Source organism: Colius striatus, chromosome W (assembly GCF_028858725.1).
Source record: "Colius striatus isolate bColStr4 chromosome W, bColStr4.1.hap1, whole genome shotgun sequence".
Lineage (NCBI taxonomy): Eukaryota > Metazoa > Chordata > Aves > Coliiformes > Coliidae > Colius > Colius striatus.
Window position 1 is genome coordinate 9,795,448 of NC_084789.1, and position 17,065 is coordinate 9,812,512.

Here is a 17,065-nt window from a genome sequence, read left to right on the forward strand (position 1 = left end):
CATACATCCTGTAAGGCAGTTAAACCGGTCAGCCAGCCAGGCAACATCAGTAGATTGTTTCTTGTGAAACTTTAAGTGCTGGAGAAGTTGAACACTGTCCTCTATGGTGGCTGATTCATCAGTTATATTGAAGTAACTCATGCATTCAGAATTGAGTGTTCAAAGTGCCAAAGGATGAAATAGTCCACAATCAATTTTGTGATGTTCATAGGTATACAGCCATCATCTACTTAGGAGAAAAGAATGAGAAATAGTAATGTCAAAATTACTTAACATAGTATAATCTTGTAATGCAGCTACTGGGATTGGTACATCAACGAAACATGTTGTTAAAAGATCTAAATCTCCTTCAATGTAAAAGGTAGATGAGTTACTTACAGTGGAGGCTGAGTTAAATATTGCCATAGTGATCTTGCTGGAATATGTGCAGTGTATGTACTTGTAGCACAGACTACAAAGCACAACAAGCCAGCCTGTGATAAAAGAGGAAAACAGGCGTATCATCTTCTTTCAGTAATATATACGTCGTTGCTCCAGCTCCTTCACCTGATATTAGTCTGGGTTTGGTAACCTGATGTGGGGCAATTATCCACACATTGGAGAACTGTGCATTCACTTTTTCAGTTTGGACTTCAATTTGATGTTGGGTTCACGATCTCAGCAATACTGTTCCAATACTGTCTCCTCTAGATCAAAGGTGTTTGTCAAAGAAACCTGAAATACAAGAACTTGAGAATTTGATATCAACAAAGGATGTAAAATAAGAGAAGTTGAGGTACAGAATCACATGGCATTCTCAGGGTTTAATATATGAATCTTCGCAAATAGACTAATAGGTCGCAGTCCCACCGTGCAATCTGTAGGTGTAAATGATTCCATTTCCCCTGTAGTTTCTGTGTATGCTGTGCTTTCATCAGTAAATCAGGCATCTTCTTTGTGCTCTTCTGTGAACTTGTCATAAGGGAATGCCTCCTCCACAGGAGATACAGGGATATCTCCAAGAGGGTGAGTCTCCCTTAGTATAGGCATAAAAGTTTTGCAATACCCTAAACATACCCAAAAAGGTCTGTAACTGTTTCACTGCAATTTGTACAGGAAATCTCTGGACTGTTTGCTGTACCTTATTTGGTATTTCTCTGTCGTAGTGACCAAGAACCACTCGTAGAGACACGTTCACTTCATGGTGCAGCAGATACTTTATTGTCAAAGCTTCCCCCCAATATACCCTTATCCCCTGATCACACACAGTTTATTCTATGTTAATTGGATAACAGTCTCAAAGTATGCGTCTATGCTAACATAATGATTGGTCACTTTATATTGTTAATTTGTTGCTCTTACTGCATCTTTGGTATGCTCGTATCCTGTTTTTATAACTTCTTTCTCAGAGCTGTTTATCTGTGTGCTTCAAGGGAAAAGCTGTGTCTCAAGGATAAAGCTGTCTGCAGCCCAATACTGTCCCACAATTCCCCCTTTTTTTTGTTTTATAGATCATTTTGATGGAGATCATCTCAATCAACCGTGTTTTGGCTTTTATTTCATAGAGAATGATGTTATTCAATCATGTCAAATAGAGTGAGAGAATCTCTCGGCTCCGGACGGTACCCTTAAGGGGTATCCCTACTAAAAAGGGGGGAAATTTTCAGACACACTCCAAAAGAGCGTATGCAGAAATCCTCTCACCCCACAGAACTGGGGCTGGGCTTTTATACAATAAAGTGACTGAATGTCAGTCATCTTGTCATTAGACTTAAATCTCTGTAGGGCTAGCAGGAACATCTAGTCTCCTGCAACAATGTTATCACAGATGTCTCTTTCACTGTCCATTGGCTCAAGAATCTTCTCATCCTCTCAAGTTATCCTTGAAGATGTTTAAGTTAGGCTGATCTGTAACAGCCTTCGCCATTAGAAAACAGCATGACCTTCAGCTTGTATCTTTTCACTAGGGAGAGTGTCCTGCTACACTCCATCCTGAGACTGCAGTCAATCATCTTTACCTCATGAAGTGGTAATGCAGGTACCTCTTGCCTCCATGCTATAAAGGTGCCCCACATTTTATATGTTACCATCAACTGTGTTAAGAAACATCATTCTCTATGTTTAATGTGACAGACCTAGGTGGTGTTAATCATGTTAAGTCTTAAACCATGTATCACACTCTCAGATGTATTATGATTATCAAAACTAGGCATAAAATGTTTAGTACGAACAACACTATTTCAGGATATATTATTCTGTTAAAGATTACAGTAACAGTCAGATTTCATGCAAACAAAATATACCACCATTGATATTCTCCATCCTTTTTCACTCGTTTCGGCACATGATGTATATGTCCTGTGTGTCATGGTGAACTGTAATCTGAGTCTATGCGTTCTCTTCTTCAATCTTTCTATTAAGTTGTGTAGATCAGGGTGCTCTAGCAGCTTCTTGACCAACGTGATGTTAATTCTTATAAGTGTTGGTGACAAGGCATTGTCACTGTACATTCTGGTACACAGTCCTCAGTATTGAGTAGTTAAAATCACACCCTGAAATGCAAGTAAAATTGCAAATGTCGATATCTGAGTAATTGTTAAGTTTATCTACTAACAAATTCATAGAATCATAGAGTCATAGAATAGTAGGGGTTGGAAGGGACCTTTAGAGATCATCTAGTCCAACCCCCCTGCAGAAGCAGGTTCACCCAGATCAGGTCACATAGGAACATGTCCAGGTGGGTCTTGAAGACTTCCAAGGAAGGAGCATCCACAATTCCTCTAGGTGTCCTATTCCAGTGCTCCGTCACCCTCACAGTGAAATAATTTTTTCATATATATAAGTGGAACTTTTTTTGTTCCAGCTTCATCCCATTACTGCTTGTCCCGTTACTACCCACTATAGAAAAACGGGATGTCCCAACCTCCTGACACCCACCATTTAGATATTTATAAATGTTAATAAGATTTCCCCTCAATCTCCTCTTCTCCAGACTAAATAGCCCCACTTCCCGCAGCCTTTCCTCATATGAAAGATGTTCGATATCCCTCATCATCTTGGTGGCCCTGCACTGGACTCTCTCCAGCACTTCCCTGTCCCTCTTGAGCTGAGGAGCCCAGAACTGGACACAGGACTCCAGATGAGGCCTCATCAGGGCAGAGTAGAGGGGGAGAAGAACCTCCCTCCATCTGCTGGCCACAGTCTTCTTGATGCATCCCAGGATGCCATTGGCCTTCTTGGCCACGAGGGCAAATTGCTGGCTCATATTTAGCTTATTATCAATCAGGACTCCCAGGTCTCTCTCTGCAGAGCTGCTCTTCAGCAGTTCGACCCCCAGTCTGTACTGGTGCATGGGTCTGTTCCTTTCCAGATGCAGGACTCTGCACTTGTCCTTGTTGAACCTCATGAGATTCCTCTCTGCTCAGCTCTCAAGCCGGTCGAGATCCCGCTGAATGGCAGCACAGCCTTCTGAGGAATCAGCCAGTCCTCCCAGTTTGGTGTCATCAGTGAACTTGCTGAGGATACACTTTGTCTCCTCATCCAGGTTGTTGATGAAAATGTTGAACATGACTGGCCCCAGAACCGATCCCTGTGGAACTCCACTGGACACAGGCCTCCAACTCGACTCTGTGCCACTGATCACCACCCTCTGGGCTCTTTCATTCAGCCAACTCTTGATTCACCTCACTGTCCACTCATCCAAGCCACACTGCCTGAGCTTTCTGATGAGGATGTTGTGGGAGACAGTGTCAAAAGCCTTGCTGAAGTCAAGGTAGATGACATCCACTGCTCTCCCCTCAACTAGCCATCTGGTTATGCACTCATAGAAGGCTATCAGGTTGGTCAAACAGGATTTCCTCTTGAGGAAGCCATGTTGCCTCCTCCTGATAACCATCTTATCCTCCATATGTTCAGTGATAACATTCAGGATGAGTTGTTCCATCACTTTTCCAGGGATGGAGGTGAGGCTGAACGGCCTGTGGTTTCCTGGGTCATCCTTCCTGCTTTTTTTGAAGACTGGCGTGACATTGGCCTTTCTCCAGTCCTGAGGCACCTCACCTGTCCTCCATGATTGTTCAGAAATGATGGAGAGAGGCTTAGCAATCACATTAGCCAGCTCCCTCAGCAGTCTCGGATACATCCCATCAGGAGCCATTGACTTATGAGCCTTAAGCTTGGCCTACAAGTCTTTAACCTCTTCCTCTTCCACCCAGGGCAAGTCCTCTGCTGTCCTGGCCATCCTGTTATCCTTGCTGAACTGGGCTTCCGGAGCGTCGACCTTGGCTGTAACAACTGAAGCAAAGAAGACATGAATTAGGGTATTGTTTATTAAAATTTATGTTAAGCCCAATGTAAAGTAACAAGGGGAGCAAGTGAGTGTGTGTTTGTGGATAATCCAGAAGATGGGGGCGAAGGGCAGCAAGCCTTCGACACCCATGGGAAGGGTACCTGCTGTACCTAAGAATACCCCTCTGGCATATATCTTAGACAATTGGAGATATTTCCCTGGAACACTAGGGAGAGATAAGCAGAAAATAATAGAATACTGTACTAAGATATGGGGAGGGAAGAAGATTTCTGAAAATGTCTTTTGGCTAGTCTGCGGGCCAGAAGAAGATTGGATAAGACAACAATTAAATTTCTGGGTTAATAATAAAAAACCCCTTAACCCGGAAGAAAGTCAGTATGCGGAAGTGTGGCTAAAAAGACCGGGAACTAGACTTTACCCGCTGAGTGAAATAAAAGCTAAACAAAAGAAAAAGAAGGAAGAGTTAGACGAAACCCTTCTAACCCCCCCTTACATTTCCCCTCCTGCTCCCACAGCCTCTCCAGAGGTCCCCAGAGCACCCACTCCCCCACCGGAGTTGGAACGAAAGTCTCCCCCTCCTCCTTTTGGGACCAAACCTTTATACTTGGGATGAAATGCAATCTATCCTTGGCCAATTATTTACTACCGAGGAAAGAGACATGATTAGACGAGCAGGAATGAGATTGTGGGATGCTCAACATGCCCAGGGACCTAAAGCAAATATTAAAATGGCCACTCCAAAGACCTAATTGGGATAATCAGGATCCCGTGCATAGAACTCATATGCAGGACCTGAAAACTATAGTAATTCAGGGAATTAGAAAAGCAGTACCCCGTGGCCAGAATATCAATAAAGCATTTAATGAAATGCAAAAGAAAAATGAGAGCCCTACTGAGTGGTTAGAACGACTGAGGAAAGCCCTTCAGCTGTATCTCGGGGTAAATCCTGACGAAGGGCAAGCACTCCTCAAAACTCAGTTTGTAGCAAAATCATGGGGGGATATCAGAAAGAAGATTGAAAAGTTAGAAGACTGGCAAGTGAGAGGGTTGAATGAATTATTGAGGGAAGCCCGGAAAGTCTATGTAAGGCGAGAGGAGGAGAGCAGCAAGCGGCAAGTGAAAATGATGGTAGCAGCGGTCAGAGAGGATCGTAAAAGACAAACTGCTGCTGGAACGAAACAAGGAATGTAGTAGTAAAGAAGGAACAGAGATGTTGTTTTTACTGTGGAAAAAAGGGACATATAAAGAAGAATTGTAGAGAAAGGATCAGGGATGAGGAAATATTGAAAGCGGAATAGGAGAGTCAGGGGCTCTATATTTTGGGGGACCGGAGTCATCATGAGCCCTTGATAAAATTAAAAATAGGTCCCCATAAACTAGAGTTCACCTTTTTAGTAGACACTGGGGCTGAAAAAATCGACTATTAAACAAATACCTGAGGGATGTAAAATTTCCCCCGAAAAAGTACAAGTAATTGGGGCAAAAGGAGAACCATTTAAAGTAAACAAAATCAAAAATGTATTATTTGAAACTGAAAATAAATTCGGAATGGGTGAACTCTTGCTCGTCCCTGAAGCAGAATTTAATCTGCTAGGATGAGATTTAATTGTTGAATTGCAATCAGAAATTAAAGTAAAGAATCAAGAGCTAACAGTGTCTGCTTATCCTTTGACCATGGAGGATAAAAAAACAAATCAGCCCTGATGTCTGGTACTCTCCGGACACAATTAGTAGACTGGAAATCCCACCGATTAAAGTCCAAATTTCTGAACCCCACATACCTGTGAGGGTAAAGCAATATCCCATATCCCTAGAAGGACGGAGAGGATTAAAACCAGAAATTGATCGGTTATTAGCACAAGGAATCTTAGAGCCTTGTATGTCACCCTTTAACACCCCCATTCTGCCTGTAAAGAAACCTAATGGGAAATATCGGCTCTTACATGATTTAAGGGAAATAAACAAAAGAACTATCACCCGGTTCCCTGTAGTAGCAAATCCATACACATTGCTAAGCAAGTTAGGACCTCATAACTCCTGGTATAGTGTGATTGATTTAAAGGATGCCTTTTGGGCCTGTCCACTGGCAGAAGAATGCTGTGATTATTTTGCCTTTGAATGGGAAGACATAGAAACAGGCCGTAGACAGCAATTAAGATGTACCGTGCTCCCTTAAGGGTTCACTGAGTCCCCTAATTTGTTTGGACAGGCCCTGGAAGAGCTCTTAAAAGAATACCAGGTACAAACGGGAAATGTACTGTTACAATATGTAGATGATCTGCTTATAGCAGGGAATAATAAGGAAGATGTAAGAAAAGAAAGCATTCGATTCCTAAACTTTCTTGCACAAAAGGGAACTAAGCCAAACACCGGTTTTAAGCCTACCAGATTTAAAGCGGCCATTCCATTTATTTGTTAACACACATGAAAGAACAGCATTCGGAGTATTAACTCAGGAATGGGCCGGACAAAAGAAACCGGTGGCATACCTATCAAAGCTGTCAGACGCTGTGAGCAGGGGTTGACCGAGCTGCTTACAAATCATTGTTGCTGCTGCCTTATTACTTGAAGAAACAAATCGTATTACCTTTAATGGAGAAGTTGTCTTATATGCTCCACATAACATCAGAGGAGTGTTGCAATAAAAAGCAGAAAAATGGCTTACAGATAGCCGATTATTAAAGTATGAGGGAATACTTATAGAATCCCCTAAACTATCTTTAAAAACTATTGGGGCAGTTAATCCTGCTGAATTTTTGTACCCAGGAGAAGATAATGAACTGTTACACAATTGTTTTCAAACAATTGAACAGCAGACGCATATTAGGCCAGACTTAGAAGAAGAAGAACTATAATATAGAGAAGTATTATTTATAGATGGGTCATCACGAATAGTGGAAGGTAAACGATTGTCCAGATATGCCATCGTTAAGTTGGAAAAAGGAGAGTTTAAGATAATAGAATCAGGCCCCCTGAGTGCCAGCTGGTCGGCTCAAGCCTGTGAGCTATATGCATTGTGGAAAGCGTTAGTGTCACTGGAGTGTGAACCCTGGCAGCACTCCACCGGCCCTCCACTAGTCCCCCCCAAGCCTCGGCTGTGGTGGGGTGCTGGGAGAGCATGGAGGAGGTCAGGCCCCGCTTGTGCCCCCACCCTGCTCCTCTTCCCCCTGGAAGAAGTGTTTTTGGAGGGGGCAGCTGGATCATAGCTGTTGGCAGCAGTGGCGGTATCTGGAGCTGTACGGCCGGGTCACGGTGCAGAGCCCCTGGGTGCTGTCCTGAGGATTGTTTTGGCTGCCATGGGGATGCCCAGGCACAGCCCTGCCTGCCTCCCCTGGCTGCCAGCCTAGGGCTGTGCAGGGCTCCCCCCGAGCTGGTCCTGCTCGCCCTGGCATGAGGATAGGACTTGCTGTTGCTGCTGCCCACTCTCCCCCTCACCCCCCAGCAATGCCGTCCCGGCCGCACTGCAGCGGGGAAGACAGAGCGCTGGGAAATGTAAAAAGGAGGAAAAAGACGGAACTATATACACAGACTCACGCTATGCGTTCGGAGTAGTACACACTTTTGGAAAAATATGGGAGGAAAGAGGATTTGTTAACTCGCAGGGAAAAGAATTGATACACCCGGAATTGATTCGGCGAGTTCTGGGGGCATTAAAAATGCCGAATAAAATAGCAGTTGTACATATAAAGGGACACCAGCGAGGTACAAGTTATCAAGTCAGGGGAAATAATGCCTCCGATACAGAAGCAAAACGAGTGGCAGGCAATTATAATACGATTTTGACTATGCACACAGCCTGCGAGACCTGTCAAAAGGTTAATCGAAATAACATGAGACAAAAACCCCTTGGGGGACGTTCCCCAGCATACAGACCCTTCTCACACATACAAGTGGATTTTACTGAACTACCTAGGGTTGGACGTTACAAATATTTATTAGTAATGGTGGATCATTTAACACATTAATGTTTTAATTCGAGATTGTGTGATTAATGACTATGTTTCACAATTAGCAGAACACCGTAACAAGCTTTGGGAGCAGGGACTGATTGTGCAACGACCCCTGTTGGACTTAAAAAAAAAAAAAAAAAAAAAAAAATTCATAATGTCAAGCCTGGAGATTGGATATTGATTAAAGTGTGGAAGGAAGAAACTCTAAGACCCAGCTGGGAGGGATCTTATCTTGTTTTGCTTACAACAGAAACGGCTGTCTGGACTGCTGAGCGTGGATGGACTCATGCCAATCGCATTAAAGGCCCAATAACGAGACCCCACTGGAAAGTAATCAGTACTCCAAGTGACACCAAGATAACCCTGAAAAGATAACGTAATGATAGAGACTTTATTTGATTGTTTTGCTGCGTTACCTTTTGGTATAAAGTGTATTGTCATTTATATTTGCAATAATTATTTCTTTGTTTATCTATTATATGGAAGCGTACAAAGTGTGCTGAAGGGAATTGCTAAACTCATACAACCACACCATATTGAATATAGAAAATATACTGATGTAAATAATATATATATATATATACACTCTAGATATAAGAATTAGGTGTAATGATTTAAATTGCAATTGGTATCCATTTGCTTGTTTTAGGTGCAAGGTATGCCAGGATAAATGGTGAATGTGGATACCCTCCAATAGGAGTTTGCACACAGTGTTGGGAAACCACTCCAACGAACCAATCCCCTTTGTAGTTGAAATCCTGACTATAAAGAAAAGTGCTAACTGTGTCTTGCTTTGTCCCATTAAAGCCTGTGTAAATAGGTAAAAGGCCCTGAAACAGCTGTCTCCTGAAGAATTCCCTTGCTGCCGAGAAGATGGTACACCCCGTGGCTCGAAGCAACCGAGTCGACGGGCGAGGCAGAGGAGGAACAAACTGTGGAGAAAAGAACCAAAACAATGGGACGCAAAAGCAACCATGGTTGAACTTCCCTAGGACTGGTAAAATTATACTTAAATTGGTAAAATTGACAAATACCGTTTTTCCTGGTATACTGGTGGTTTTGCTATTGATACTAACTCAAGCAAATGGGAACCCCCATGAGCCAGTGCTCTGGAAATTATATAACTTACAGGAAAGTAAGCTTATACAAAATCGAAGCAGTTCGGAAGGAAATTGGAATTTTACTGTATCTTTATTTTCGCTAATACCTTTTGAAGCAATGGGATGTCATCCAACAAACTGTTTAAATTTGGGTTACACCCAAGCGCAATGCAAGGCATGGTACATATGTCCAGCCTCAAACCCTGGAAAAAAGTTATTGTAATTACCCGGGACATTATTATTGTGGTTATTGGGGTTGTGAGACAATAGCTTCAGATTGGAAAACAACAGGAGATAGATATATAGACATCACTTGGGGACCTCCTGGATGTAAGAAACCACAACACAGATATGACAAATGGGCTATCCCGACACCAGGAACTAAATGGGTTTGTTCAGACATCGGAATAACACCATGTCTGAACTTTGGAAAAGGTTAAATCAACGTAAAAAGGATCGTGAGGTGGGCAGATCATGGTATAAAAATTGGTTTAACGTTTCACCCTGGCTAACCACTTTATTGTTTGCCTTATCAGGACCGCTTATTATGTTGATTCTGGGACTTATATTTGAACCATGCATATTACGCTATATTTTACATTTTATTAAGGAGCGGTTTGACATAGCTAAACTACTCATTCTAACTACGGAGAGCTGAGACAGATTATAAAAGTATACCTACTAATGAAGATGAAGATGACGAAGACTGTTGTGAATGCGATATGCCACGTGAAAACTGTGATTGTAATTGTAAGGTATTATCTTGTGAATGTTATGATACATGTCGGGATTGTGGAAAAAGCTTGCCTGCAGTGTCGAAAATGAAAATAGTGTCTAATAAACAATAATAGGATAAAAGAAAAAGGGGGGATTGTAAGAAACTATGAATTAGGGTATTGTTTATTAAAATTTATGTTAAGCCCAATGTAAAGGTTAAGCGACAAAAGAAAGGAAAGTGCTTATGCGAACAGCTGCAGGACATCACTCATGTGAGATAAGATAACTGCAATTGCCTTCACATACCAGACACCATTTGTGTAAACAGGAGAGATACTGCTCAAGGATGACTACAAGATGTTCTAAGGGACTGGCGAAGATAAGAAAAACAACTCTATCTAAGTGAGGGATCAATTATAAAACAAAGAAGGAAAACTTCTTACTCAGCAAGCACCGAAAGACAGAAAAAAGACCCCTCACAGTAACTGAAGCATGCGCAGAGCAGTTCTCCTACTTTACGGCCACGGATGTAAAATGTATAAAAAAGGACTGTTTAAACTAATCAGTACGGCAGTTGGCGGAGCGCAGACTCCCCTGTCGTCCAGCGCTGTCTTTGCTCTTATTCTACTTGCTACAATTAATAAAATTATAATTGGCTTATGATCCATTGTGGTCTCAATTTATGACAAGTACTTCAGCTTTCTCTGCATCCTCAGATACCAGGACATCCTCAGCGTTTAGCAGGGGTCCGACATTCCCCCTCCTCTTCCTTCTGCTGCTCATGTACTGTGGGGAGATTTTTGACATTTTGACATTAAGAAGCTAAAAGGTGGTTTATGTTTTAGACTCATTGGTGAAGGATTTTTTTTTTTTTATCAGGAATAAAAAAAAAAATGGATTTTGTCATACTGTTGATGCTTCAAATGATTGTGGTAAATGGTTTTAGGCAATTTCAACAACCCAAGCAAAACATGTGGCTTACACTGGCCAAAACAATCAATCAGTCTACAGTATGTTTATCGATGGCCTCTATGCCTTGTCAGTCTGTCCTTCCTAAGCAATCCACAGCCCTCCATGGCTGTGCTCCAGTCATGGCAGCTGTCCCACTACATCTCTGTGACCACAATGAGGTCATAGCCCCACATCTGCACCCACATCTCCAGTTCCTCCTGCTTATTCTCCAGGCTGTGTGCATTGGTGTAGAGACAGCGCAGGGGCTTACTCAAACACACAGGTTTCCCTTGGACAGGTGCACGAGGTTCCTCCCCAGTTTGGCTCTTTCTCAGGGTGGTCAGCCTTCTGTATCTCAGCCCAGTGTGCAGATGAAGGACACTTATCATTGCATTCCCTGTCCTGCCTTGTTTCCCAGCTAGAGGGGACAGCTTGTTCTATTTTGCTTCTCCCCACAAGTCCCTTAGTTTAAAGACCTCTTTATTAAATTTGCTAGTCTACTCCCAAATATTCCAGTGGCCTTACAGGAGAGATGATAGCTTGTCCTATCAAGCTGTAGTCCCCAAGGAAGGATCCATTGTCAAAGTACCCAAAACCTTCCTGCCAGCACCAGCCTCTCAGCCAGGAGTTCACTTGGCTGATTTTTCCATTGCAATCTCCTCCTTTATCTCTAGTGAACAGGATGGAGGAGAAAATAACCTGAGTCCCTCTAGCTTTTACCTGCTCCCCCAAGGTTTTAAAATCCATCTGGATCCTGGAGATGTCATGCCTCATGACATCATTCATATCTACATGGAACACAAGTAAGGGGTAGTAGTCTGCATCCCTGACAAGCCGTGGCACTCTCTCGGTCACATCCCTGATCTTGGCCCCAGGCAGGCAGCACACCTCTCTTGGCACCCTACCTACTCCATAGATGGGTCTCTCAGTGCCCCTTAGCAGTAAGTCACCCAGAACAAGTACCCGTCGCCTCTTCCTGCGATGTCCATTACCTACTGCAGGTGGAGCAGATGATGATTTGTTTAGTGGGTTTTCCCCTTTTGGAACTTGTTCGTCGATGTCCTTTATCGCCAGTTCCTCATACTTATTTGTAGTGGGCACTCTGGAAGGAGGGCTTCTGGAAAGCTCATCTCTTATTTCTAAGCAGTAAAAAGCATAAGCAAAGCAATGCACCTAATCATTACTACACAAGAGTAGCAATAGTGATTAAGATAGACAATCCATTGCCCTAATACTTTACCATCATCAAGAGCCGCAGTCGCTAGGGAGCCCCTGTTACAATGAGGATTTGGGGAACCTGTCCTGGAAATTGAGAGGTCCTACGCCATGCATCCACTTGTAGGTGAGGTCTCCAAAGTCACTGTAAGAGGGTCCAGCCTTTTATACTGTTGAATAATCCCACATAATTTTTCCAATGGAACATCTGGTTTTATTCTCTGTTGAGACTTACCAATTTACCAACTTACCAAGGCAAAAATGGTGGGTTGATGACATGTGCCCAATATACATGACCAGTTGCTTCTGGACAAAATAAAAATAGCAAACTTATACTTACTGCCAACTTGGTTGAAATAAGGGCCAGATAGTTTAAAAAAAACAAAAAAATATATTTACTGGTACTGGCGTTGCTCCTACCCATGACATCATATTCTCTGCTTTCTGTTGTAGTTGTTTCAGACTTCACCATGTGACTCGCCACAGTTGCTGAGTTCCTAGGAATCTATTGTTTGTGTGTCAATTCCCGCATAGTCGGTGGGGAGTTTTGGGGTATTGGGTTGAAAGATTGATTCTTCCAGCTCATAATACGGCTTAACTTTTTTTGCTGGTATCCACCGAGGACCTGTGGGTGATAAACACAAGCATACACTTTCCCTCACACCAACAGATCTACTGGCCCCTTCCAGGCTGTTTCCTTCAGGATCCTTGTACATAACCCACGGTTTAGCTATTAAGTCTGTTGTAGTGCTGAAATGGTGTTCCACAGCTGTCAGGGCAAGCCGATTTCTGTTTAAAATATTAAGTATATATAAAGCCATTGCTAGCGGATTCTGTGTTGGTCTGGAGAATTCCCCCTTCTTTGTTTTAAAATCAGGGCTTTCATTGCAGCATGTGCACGTTCGACTATTGTCTGTCCTGTGGGGTTATACGGAAATATCCATCTTATGTCAAATCCTCCACTGCTTTAAAAGGAGATGTATATTTTGAGTTGTGTAACTAGGGTCATTAACAGTTTTAATTTCTTTCGGCATCCCCAAGTTTGTAAAACAGCTCAACCAGTGACTTGGTATACACACAACCTTCTCCCCAGAGGATGCAGTGGCATGTATCATCCCAGAAAATGAATCCACCATTACATGAATCCACCACAGACCACTAAATGATGGTATGTGTTATGACTGTTTGCCAAATTTCATTGGCTTCCAGACCTCTTGGATTCACCACATTGACAGGGAGAGGTACCCCCGGTCTGCTGACAGTCTGGGCAAGCTCGGATGATGTATGCTCACAGAAACATCTGCTCCTGTGTCTATAAGACCTTCAAAAGTTCTGCCCTGAATTTCTGTTATTTTACAGGGATTAGCACACCAGTGAAACACATTATTAAAAGACCTGAACCTCCTTCAATGTAAAAGGCAAGTGAATCATTTACAGTGGAGGCTGTGTTAAATATTGCCATACTGATCTTGCAGTAATATGTACAGTGTATGTGTTTGTAGTACAGACTACAAAGCACAACAAGCTAGTCTGTGATAAAAGAGGAAAACAGGAGTATCATCTTTCAGTAATACATATGCTGTTGTTCCAGCTCCTTCAGTTAATATTAGTTTGGGTTTGGTAATCTGATGTTACCAACATCAGGTGGGAGCTGCCTCACAGTCACAATCCCTTGTTCTCATGGGGGAATTCAATCTCCCTGATATTTGCTGGCAAAGACACTCAACTAAGTGCACACAGTCCAGGAGATTCCTACAGATTGTTGACGACAACTTCCTGTCACAGATGATTGAGGAACCAACGAGGAGGGATGTGCTACTGGACCTAGTACTGACAAATAAGGAGGGTCTTGTTGGGCATTTGAAGTTTGGAGACAACCTTGGCTGCAGTGACCATGAGATGAAAGAGTTCAAGATGCTGTGTGGAAGAGGCAGGACTTTGACCCTGGCTTTCATATGAGCTGACTTTGGCCTCTTCAAAGTCCTACTTGGACAGATATCATGGGATAAGATCCTAGGAGGCAGAGGTGCCCGAGAGAGTTGGTCAATCTTTAAGCACCACTTCCTCCAAACCCAGGATCAGTGTGTCCCAACATGTAGAAAAGCAGGAAAAGGATGCAGTAGGCCGCCATGGATGAGCAAGGATCTGCTGGGAAAACTCAGGCAGAAAGCAGTCATCTATGAGAAATGGAAACAGGGCCTGGCCTCTTGGGAAGAGTATAGAAACTTTGCCAGAGCATATAGGAATGCAATCAGGAAGGCTAGAGCCCTTCTAGAATTAAATCTAGCCAGGAAAGTTAAGGAAAGTAATAAGGTGTTTTTAAGGTACATCGGCAGCAAAAGGAAGATTTGGGGAAATGTGGACCTGCTGCTGAACATAAAGGGTTCCCTGGTGACAGAGGTGCCAGAGAAGGCTGAAGTACTGATTGTCTTCTTTGCTTCAGACTTTACAGCCAAGGTCGGCCCTCGGTAAGCCCAGTCCAGTAAGGATAGCAAGATGACCTGGACAGCAGAGGACTTGCCCTGGGTGGAAGAGGAAGACTTGTTGGCCAAGCTTAAGGCTCATAAGTCCTGATGGGATGCATCCAAGACTGCTGAGGGAGTTTGCTGATGTGATTGCTAAGCCTCTCTCCATCATTTTTGAACAATCATGGAGGACAGGTGAGGTGCCTCAGGACTGGAGAAAGGCCAATGTCACTACAGCCTTCAAAATGAGCAGGAAGGATAACCCGGGAAACTACAGGACGGTCAGCCTCACCTCCATCCCTGGAAAGGTGATGGAACAAATATGAAGGAAAAGATGGTTATCAGGAGGAGGCAACATGGCTTCATCAAGGGGAAATCCTGTTTGACCATCCTGATAGCCTTCTATGAGTGCATAACCAGATGGCTAGTTGAGGGGAGAGCAGCGGATGTCATCTACCTTGACTTCAGCAAGGCTTTTGACACTGTCTCCCACAACATCCTCATCAGAAAGCTCAGGCAGTGTGGCTTGGATGAGTGGACAGTGAGGTGAATCAAGAGCTGGCTGAATGACAGAGCCCAGAGGGTGGTGATCAATGGCACAGAGTCGAGTTGGAGGCCTGTGTCCAGTGGAGTTCCACAGGGATCGGTTCTGGGGCCAGTCATGTTCAACATTTTCATCAACAACCTGGATGAGGAGACAAAGTATATCCTCAGCAAGTTCACTGATGACACCAAACTGGGAGGACTGGCTGATTCCTCAGAAGACTGTGCTGCCATTCAGCGGGATCTCGACCGGCTTGAGAGCTGAGCAGAGAGGAATCTCATGAGGTTCAACAGAGTCCTGCATCTGGAAAGGAACAACCCCATGCACTAATACAGGCTCGGGGTTGACTTGCTGGAGAGCAGCTCTGCAGAGAGAGACTTGGGAGCCCTGGTTGATAATAAACTGAACATGAGCTAGAAATGTGCCCTCATGTTCAAGAAGGCCAATGACATCCTGGGATGCATCAAGAAGACTGTGGGCAGCAGATGGAGGGAGGTTCTTCTCCCTCTCTACTCTGCCCTGATGAGGCCTCATCTGGAGTCCTGTGTTCAGTTCTGGGCTCCCCAGCTCAAGAGGGACAGAGAACTTCTGGAGACAGTCCTGTATAGAGTCACCAAGATGATCAGGGGATTGGAGCATCTTCCTTATGAGGAAAGGCTGTGGGAACTGTTGCTATTTAGTCTAGAGAAGAGGAGACTGAGGAGGGATCTCATTAATATTTACAAATATCTAAAGGGTGAGTGTGAGGAGGATGGGAGATCCCTTTTTCTATTGTATCTAGCAAAAGGACAAGGGATAATAGGATGAAGCTGCAACAAATAAAGTTCTATTTAAACATAAGAAAAAACTATTTCACCGTGAGGGTGACGAAGCTGTAGAGGCTCCTTCCTTGGAGGTCTTCAAGATCCACCTGGACATGTTCCTATGTGACCTGATCTAGGTGGACCTGCTTCTGTGGGGAGTTTTGTGGAGACTTGGCTAGTGAAAAGAGGACGTGATAGAATACAGCTGGTTAGGCAGTAAGCATTAAGCGATAAGATATTGGACTCCTGCTCAAGGCCGTGAGAGCAAGAGAGTTGTATGATAACAGAATGAAAAAGCAGGAGCTTAGTTTGGGTTAAGCAGCCACAAGTATCTGGAGTATGTTGAAACAAGGGCGAGGTTTGCATCTAACTGGGAACCAATGATGAGCTTAGCTTTTGCAATATGTATGAGCCTGATTATTGTATCTATAAAAGAGTTATATCTTTGCAAATAAAGTTGAGACTTGTTGCACTACAGGGTGGGCTTGTCTCCCGTCGTCTTCAGCAAACGGTGACCCCGACGTGATACATGAAGGACGTGATATACCGACTGGGTGCCACGGCGGAGCGACGAAGGGGTTCAGGTACTATGCAGCAAGGACGGCAATAAGCGTGAAAATTGGGAACACGCCGTGCCCTGGGTGACCGTATAGACAAGCCCGGCCGATACGTGCCGCTGGACCTTGAAGGGCTGCAACAGCGCACTGACAAATAGGTATGGAAAGGCAAGCGGCATATGATTTATTTACTGCACTCTTGCAGAAGCGACAGATAAAGGGTATAGATCTGCAAAAAGACCTACCAGGGTTGTTAGCTTATGGGTATGCTAAGGGAGTGTTTCAGAGTCCACATACAGTGCATGAATTGAGCGAATGGCGTAAATTTGGGGATTTGCTCTGGGAGGCTACCCTGGAGGACGATGAGATAGCTGAAAAGTTAGGGAAGCTTTGGAGGATAGTGCACAATGAGTTGTTGCAACATCAGGCAGAAAAGAAGGCTGCTGAGTACGCATCAGTAGCACAGAGTAAGAAC